We start from the raw sequence: 9,094 nt of genomic DNA on the forward strand, positions 1-9,094 counted from the left end.
GTTTGTTCCTTTATTCCACCCCTGGTTCATGTCACCTCCTCTATAAGCCTTCCCTAAATCATCCCCCAGTTCCTGACTCACCCAAGTTCCTCCAGAGAGTTGGCTCTGTCCTCTGGGTGCCCTCATAGTTCACTACAGTGTCCCTGGGCTGCACTGAAATGATTTGCTTCCTCAACAACTCCCCAGCTCCAGCATGCTTCGTGCTAGAGACGCCATTTGTCTCTGTGTCCCCAGAGTCTCACAGGGCTCTGGGCAAACATCTGTTAAAGGAAGGCATGAGGATATAGGGAAATGTTTCTGGAAACTGTTTTACCAAACAAACACTGTTGTGGCATGGAAAAGGTATTTTTTCCCACCAAATGTTTTGTTTTGTTTTTTAGCTACATACCAAAACAAACAAACAAACTTGTATACCTCAGGAACCACAAGCAAAATTAGGGTGCAAATCACAAGTAGAAAAAAACAAATCCGCCACAGACATGAGAGTTAGTATCTTTAGCTATCAGAAAAGGCAAATGTAACAAATGCCAATAAATACCTTGCTCACCTTCCTCAAGTGATGGGCTTTAGGATAGTGAAGGGTACTGGTTTCAGTTAGAAGGTGGTCTGGCATTCTCAGATAGGACTCTGAGATAGGATCTGGAAACCTGATGGTACATTTCTTTTTTTCTCTTTTATTATTATTTTTAGTTGACACGTAATAATTATACACATTTATAGACTACAGTGTGATATTTCAGTATGTGTATACATTGTATAATGATCAAATCAGAGTAATTAACATATCCATCACCTCAAACATGTATCATTTCTTTGTGTTGGACGTTTTAATGTTCTAATAATGATCATAGTGGAACTTGAGGCTCTAGAGTTGCCTGTGTTTAAATCCAGGTTCCACTTCTTTCCAGCTCTGAAAATGCGAGAAAATTTTTTCATGTCTCTGAGCCTGTTTCCGCTTCTGTGAATAACCATACACACTCCAGTCCTTAGAACAGGGCCAAGCATATGGTAATGTTACCAGTGGAGGTTCTTGACTACGAGTCGTCCAGGTTCTTGGTGTTTTGAACAAAGAATTGAACAAAATGCACAAAAAAATGAAGGAATGAAGTAATAAAAGCATAGAATTATTGAAACAAAAGTACACTCCACAGACTAGGAGTGGGATTGTGCAAGTGGCTCAAGAGAGCTAGTTACAGAATTTTCTGGGGCTTAAATATCCTTTAGAGGTTTCCCACTGGGTATTTGATTACACCCTACATAAAGGAAGGAGTGGCCCACCGCGTCATATTGGTTGTGGGAGACAACCAATCAGAGGCTGAAGTGAAGTTACAAAGTTACACAAGAAGAATTGGCCCTTGACCAGCCTGATTGGTTGCAGGAGGGGACCAATCAGAGGTACCTTCCATTTTTCATCTGCAGCCCAGTGCAAAGGTAACTGATCGTTTTGTTACTTGTGTGTGGAGAGGTGGGGTTTTCCTTTTGATTCAGTTCTAGGAATTCAGCGTGAATCAGCCTTAGGTTCCTTGTCTCTGGACCCTATTCTCCTGCCTCAGTAACTGCTTGTTAATTGTTATTGGATCATTTTACTATTATTTGCATCATTATAGTATTTGTTGTTGTTGTTGTTACATAAAGTTATTTAAGTGTGGTGCCTGGAGCAACGTGTTCATTGTGTGACCTTAGCCCAGGGGAATCTCACACTTTTTTATATGTAACAATAGCAGAGAGGAGGGCTGGAGTTAACACAAAAGATTAAATACGATAATCTCAAAAGGAAATCATTTGTAAACTGTAAAGAGCGATTACGTCGTTAGTTCGATATTGTTTATCTTATTTAAACTCAATTAAATAAAATTTGGCCCGTTTGAACCTTCCTCTAGGTGTGGCCATTTGGTTGGGGACCAAGTAATATAAATAATGTGAGCTAATTAGAAACTATAATTGTAAAAGAATTTCTGAAACCTTTCATAGACTAAGTTTTCAGTGTGGAAGCCTACGAATTCTGCAGCCTCAAGACTACTTATTTTCCCAGATGGCATTCCAGATATACCTAAACTTTTGCAAAATCCATCCTCTTTAAGATGATGGGTAATTGAATAAAAAGAATGAAACAGACTCTGCAAATATCTGGTTAATACATTTACTCACTGCTCAGTACTTCAGTAATATAACAGTGAGCAGAAGCAGGTTGAAGGAGTAAGTCCTGAAACTTCATTCACTAGCAAATGGCTGTGACCTTGAGAGAACCACAAATTGGGAGTGAGTCCATGTATAACAAGCCCTTTTTTGGTTTGTTTGTTTTTACTTTCTCTTTCAGTAATGATATGGATCTGGAGAGATTCTCTTAGGAGAGAATCTGGCTAAGTGTCTAGCAGGATGATTGATTAACAAGATGTTTTGTTTTCATCATCTCAGAGATAAGTACAACTATTCTGTCATCTAATCTGCTAACTCCTACATTATCAATACGGTAGTAATAAATTATGAATAAACATAAAATATACAGAGATAGAAACTGCAAATTTATTTCAGAGAGCACAATTAAGGGACTGATTTTATTATTTACACTGAATTATAAGCACAATTATTTCCTCCAACTATAACCACAGAAAGCACTTTAAATTAGGATGCTTGGGCAGAACAGCCCCGAAAATCTACTAGCCAGAAATTGAGATGAGCCTGTGGATAGAGTTTTAGGTCATGCTTCCAGTTCACATTCCAGCAGAGATAAGTGTGAGGCCTGGGCAGCATTTAGATTTTGAGGTTTTTCACTCTTTGTTTTTTCCTTTGACTTTTAGCAGTAGCTAGCCATGATGAATGACTATCAGTTACAATTAGGGTTGCCAGATAAAATATAGGGCTTCACGTTAAACTGATTTTCAAATAAACAATAAATAATCATTTAATATAATTTGGCACATATACTAAAAATTTGGGTTATACTAAAAAAATTCATTGTTTATCTGAAATTCAAATATAATTAGACCCTCCATATTCTTTTTTAAACAGCTTTATTGAGGTATAATTGATATGCCAAATAACTGGACACATTCAACTTGTGCAATTTGATGAGTTTGGAGATACACATACATCTGTGAAACCATCACCAAAATCAAGGTAATACATATATCCATCACCACTAAAAGTTTCTTCTTTCCCCTTTTTTTGTTATTTTGAATTTTGTGGTAAAAACACTTACCATGAGATGCTATTAAATTTTTACATGTACAATACTGAATTGTCAACTAAGGGCACTATATTGTAGAGTAGATCTCTAGAACTTGTTCATCTTAAAAAACTGAAGCTTCAAACCTATTGAACAACTCCCCATCCCCATCTCTCCCAGGCTCTGGCAACCATCATTATACTCTGTTTCTGTGAATTGGACTATTTTATTTATTTTTTATTTTTTTATTTTTTGAGAGTGAGACAAGGTCTCACTTTGTCACCCAGGCTGGCATACAATGGTGCAATCATGGCTCATTGCAGCCTCAAACTCCTGGGCTCAGGTGATCCTCCTGCCTCAACCTTTCAAGTAGCTGGGGCTACAGGCATAACCCATCATGCCAATTTTTTTTTTTTTTTTTTTTTTTTTTTTTTTTGTAGAGATAGGGTCTTACTGTGTTGCTCAGGCTGATGCTAAACCCCTGGCCTCAAGTGATTCTCCTGGCTCAGCCTCTCAAAGCACTGGGATTATAGGCATGAGCCACCACACCTGGCCTGGTTGAACTATTTTAGATATTTCACCATGACTGCAATGGTACAATGATAGCTCACTGTAGCTATTAAGCCAGTCACAGAAGACCAAATATCTCACTTACATGAGGCATAATCACATTTAGTATAACGTCTTCCAGATTCATCCATGTTGTTGAATTTTTATTTGCCAGCTCTGACAACCTTAGTTACAATCAATTTCTGAGAAGGAATTATCTGTCTCCCTACATACATTTCCCAGTGAGGAGAAAATAAGTGATTCCCTCAGACACAGAGGTCCCAGACAGCCCCACTAGCTACATTTTCCTCTTCCAGGTACAGAAAGAAATAGCTCCTTTAATGTTAAGAAGGTACCAGTTGCTTCCTTTGCCTGACTAAACTTTTTTCCTGCCTTCCCCATAACTCTTATTTAAGTGGGAGGAGAGAATGGAAAGGTGATTAAGCATTTCAACCCAATGCCAAAATACACAATTTGCTAAGCAAATGCTTGTAAAAGAGAGGCTTGTAACAGAAAGAAATTGTTCATTAATTTCCTTACACCCTTTTCTTTTATTAATGATTAATCTATTTTGGCAGTTAGCAGAAGACACTTCCCTCTCTTCTAGGGTATTTCTATGAGTCATGTTGGAGGGAAAAACAGGGGTTTGGGATTCATACAATGTAGTTTCAAATTCAGCCTCCAGGACATACAAGTTATATGAGCTCTGTTTCTTCATATTTTTATCTGTAAAATGGGGCAATAACACAGTAATCACCCTTACAGAACTATTGTGAGAGTTAAATGGTATGAGGTAGAAAAAGACACAAAATGTTGGGTTGGGATTTTCCTCCTCCTTCTCTTTCTGAATTTTTAGAAAGCTTTGAAAGGTTTATTCATCCTTTCATCTTTTTATTTTTTAAAATGTAAAGAGTCAAGGCACTGCCTCCTCTTCTCTCCACCAAGTGTATTTCCCTTGGCACTGCTTGAAGGTTCAGGATTATCTGCTTAGGAATCCTCTCTGTGATCTCTATTTATAATCACCCTTACCTTCACATGTGTCTGCCATACAAACTTTATCTTTGGGGTAAGAATACTTGTAACTTCAAATCTGTAGATTAAAAAATAGTCTATTTTTATACATGCCTAATACTTTTTGGAAGAGACCATCGAAAATTATTAAGTCACTCTCTGAGTTTGGAAGTAATGGTTAATGTTCACTAAATGTTATAAAGCTGTGAATGTTTCCAAATTTTGAAATATAAATATGCATTATGTTTATGATAAAAATAAAATTAATTGAGTATCAAAATATTAATCAGTTACTAAAGACCTCATAACCAGTCAGAGGCAGAAAAAAACCTTGAATTTTGTTCTTCTGACTACAAATAGGGGCTTATTTCCTTCTAGTATGCTGTCTCCTTGGTATGTTCCACTTGCCCTGGTGATCTTACAATGGATAATAATAAATATTCAAAAGTGAACAAACCCTGTCTTCCCCAATAGATCATAATGACCTTGAGAACGGGAGCCATGCCCTGTACTTGCATAAAATGGTGTCATCTAGATCCTAAGTGCTTATCAAATGTTTATTGACTAAATGATTTCCTACTCACAATAACTTTTCATTATCTTTTTAATGGCCTGGTGGTCTGTCTGGAGTGGCCACTGCAAGGACACCATAAGCAGCGGGGTAGGTGCAGCTAGGGCTGCGCACTCTGTAGAGCCAACGGGGCCCAGAAATAGGTGATCCCGGCAGGAGGCCTGCACCCTACCAAGTTGGGAGTGGCAGAAGCCTGTGCTCCCAGGAGTGACTGCAGCCACCCAGCCATGGCTCCAGACCCAGGCCTCCCTGTACTCTCAGGGGCCTGGACAGTACCCTGTCCCCACAGGCTTGGAAATGCTTGCTTCCAATCCCTGGCCTCTTCCAGCCCCTGCCTCACAGTGGAGCAAAGTTGTGGACATGTCCCGATAACCGAGCCTGGGCACTGTCGTGACCTGACCGGGTGTGCATGTGGTTGGGGCAGCACTGATATGCCAGCCTCCCCACTGCCTCTGCCCCCTCTGGAAACTGCTTCTAAGGCTAAAACTTTGAGCACCAACTAGCACAAGAGTGAGGATGTGACCAGGGGTGGGAAGGCCTGAGGGTGGCTCTGGGCCTGCAGGCACCCCTCAGCACAGCCTGTGCACTGTGGACAGCATGTTGATGGTGGTGGGAGGCAGAGAGGTTCCTAGGTGGGAATGTGCAGGTACCCAGTAAAACCCAACCTTCCAGCCAGGGACAGCCTGAAGCCTGGGGGCTGGGCTGCCCTTTCCAGGTGAAGTCCGCAACCTGGAGTGATAACTTTCTTGATGCTTTTCAGCCAGTCGATTGGTGCTTTCTCTGGGCCCACTCATGGACTGATCAGCACACACTTTCTCCTGCTTATGTGACCAATCAGCATGCACTTCCTCCATTCTGAGCCCATAAAAACTCTCAACTCAGCCAGACTCAGACAATGGTTGGGACTACCTGCCTGTGGATAGGAGCTACCCACTTCAGGTCTTCTCTCCACTGGGAGAAGTTTGGTCACTCAGTAAAGCTCTTCTCTGCCTTGCTCACCCTCCAGTTGTCTGCTTAACCTCATTTTTCTGGGATGTGGGACAAGAACTCAAGACCTACCAAATGGCAGTAGCAAAAGGAGTTGTAACATGTTCCTGGCTGACTTGCTGAGATGTAGGTGGACTGCAGAAGTGAAGAGTATTTACTGTATTAGTCCATTTTCATTCTGCTGATAAAGACGTACCCAAGACTGAGCAATTTACAAAAGAAAGAGGTTTATTGGACTTAGAGTTTCACATGGCTGGGGGGTGCTCACAATCATGGAGGAAGCCAAGGAGGAGCCAGTCATATCTTACATGGATGGCAGCAGGCAAAGAGAGAGCTTGTGCAGGGCAACTCCTGTTTTTAAAACCATAAGATCTCGTGAGACCCATTCACTATCACGAGAATAGCACAAGAAAGACCCACCCCCATAATTCAATCATCTCCCACCAGGTCCCTCACACAACAAGTGGGAATTATGAGAGCTACAAGGTGAGATTTGGGTGAGGACACAGAGCTAAACCATGTCAGTGAGCCTTCTGGGGGCCCAGACCTTGGGATTCCTGAAGCCAGAGCTTAACAATATAGACCTCCCACCCTATGCCAGTAACAGATGGCTGCCCCATATGACAAAAAGCAGCAGCAGCAGGGCCAGGCCAGGCCAGGAGCCATGGGCCAGAGTGGGATGGTGAGACTGAAAGAGCTGCAACACAGATGGGTTGAAACATGCCCCTCCACACATGGTCCCTGCCCACCCCACCCCACCCCTCATCCCCGGCTGGCCAGGCTGCAGACAAGAAGAAGAACAAGAAGGAGAGAAGAGATGTGGCCCTTCTGGGAACCCAGATCTAGAGGATCCCTGAGCCAGGGTTGTAACATGTTGTAACTTGTAACATCCTCTTTGGGGCTTTGCAGTTCCTGGCATCTCCAAACTTTCAGGCATCACTGTGTTTCCCTCATCCAGATGCTGGTGCCTGCAGTGGAAGCTGCTTGAGATACATCTGGTCCAGTCACAGCCTTGATTGGGGCCAGTGCCTGTGCCAGCACCTGGAGCTGCCTGCCCCACCACAGCAGCCAGCGTGCCTGGCTGTGCACAGAGGCCAGACCTGTGCTCACTCACTCACACGCCCCTCACCACTCTGTGCCTGGCTCACCCTTGGCAGGCATGGGATCTCGGCCAGTAGCACGAGCCAAGCACAGCCTGCTGGGCCAAGTGGGTAAAACGAGCCCAGTGGGTGCGAGCAAGACTCAAGCAGAGGCACCACCAGCTGCCGAGGCACCACCAGCCACAGAGGTTTCTGGCTGGTGAAGCAACACCTGAAGAATCCTATGGCATTTTCCTGACTTTGAAATTTACCCACTTAGTCAAGAAAATATGAAGCTATTCATTCCCTTTACTTGTCTAGCAGAATATTTCCACATAGAAGATTTTAGTCTTTGTCATCAAGACTGCGTAACATTTAACACTCCACCACATCAAAATGCTACTTACACATACATAATAAACACTCAGAGAGGAATGCTGCCTTAGACATCATCTTTTCTTCACTCTGTCTAAAGCATGAATGTCCTTAGATGTTCATTCAAAATTAGTGCCAGGAAGTGCTATTTGGCAAGGCCACTTAGAATATAGTAATTAATTATAATGCATTTATTAAATTAAGCTGAAACTATCCTCTCTAACTTTCACTGATGATTCATATATAAGCCATGTGGACCCAAATAAATTTTCATCCTTTCTACTTTAGAACTGCTTTTGAAGTGCTTTTAGATATATTTGGACCTCCTAAATATTCTTTTTTCCTTTCTTTTGGCTGGATATTTTTTAAAAAATTAAGCCCCCTCCTCAAATTCTGGAACATCCAACTTTTAATTTCCTGCCTTGCATTTGATATCTTAAAGTAATATGAATAGATGAGTAAGGGTAATATCAAGTGTAACAAACGGATTCAAAAAATATATAATGTCTTAAATACAATAGAAGTTTATTTATCACTCATGTTATTGGTGGGCAGCTCGTTTTGACTTGGTGTTATGGACAGCTAGGAGGTTCACATCCCTTGGCTCTCTGATCCCCCAAGGTTTCATTATTATTGTTTGCATCCAACAGATAAAAGGAGACAGAAGAGTGTGGAAAAGAAATATTACTTAAAAACTCTTTTCTAGATACTCATCACTTATGTTTACACTCTAAGACCAAAAAAGAAAAAAAAGAATCAATCACATGGTTATCTCTGAATGTAAGGAGGCCACGGAGGACAACACTGGGAAAGATGGTCTCCTCTTTGGTTGTCACTTCCCTGGAACAACCTTACATTATCACTAAAGGGGAGAGAAAATTGTGTGTGTGACAGTAAACTTATCTGCCACAGTGTGAGGGTAGATCAGATTTAGCAACCAAGTAGCAAAGTGCCAGAAGCCTCAGGTTAACAAGAATTTCTCCTTTATAGGTTTTCTTCTCTCTAAGGCCTAGCTGTGCTACCCTCTCCATTATTCTCACCCTCTCCCATGACTTTCTACTCTGATCAATTAAAAGACTCACCCAATATTTTGTGTGACCCTATGAAAGGAAAAAAAAACACTGCTGATTATTCTGACACCGTTCTTTCAGAGCACAGTGACTGTATGATATATCCCAATATCTGAAGTTTTAAAATTGGGAAAAAAAAGCATCTTAGAATCACAATGTATGGTATCTGCTGTCTTATACAAACACATACATGCGCACACTGCAATGCATAGCTTGTTCTATTTTCTTTCTCCTATTTCAGAACTTCCAGGTATTACTCCTTTAATCTAATATACCTAAAGCTCAT

General features: G+C 41.3%; 1 long non-coding RNA gene across 1 annotated transcript; it reads left to right on the forward strand.

The window, feature by feature from the left end:
* The first annotated feature begins 1,330 nt into the window (after nucleotides 1-1,330).
* Nucleotides 1,331-8,024, forward strand: LOC134731203 (uncharacterized). The gene is made up of 4 exons (XR_010113374.1): nucleotides 1,331-1,431; nucleotides 2,318-2,421; nucleotides 3,010-3,117; nucleotides 7,243-8,024. It is a non-coding gene; the product is annotated as an uncharacterized LOC134731203 (long non-coding RNA).
* The last annotated feature ends 1,070 nt before the right edge of the window (nucleotides 8,025-9,094 follow it).

Source organism: Pan paniscus, chromosome 9 (genome assembly GCF_029289425.2).
Source record: "Pan paniscus chromosome 9, NHGRI_mPanPan1-v2.0_pri, whole genome shotgun sequence".
Taxonomy (NCBI): Eukaryota; Metazoa; Chordata; class Mammalia; order Primates; family Hominidae; genus Pan; species Pan paniscus.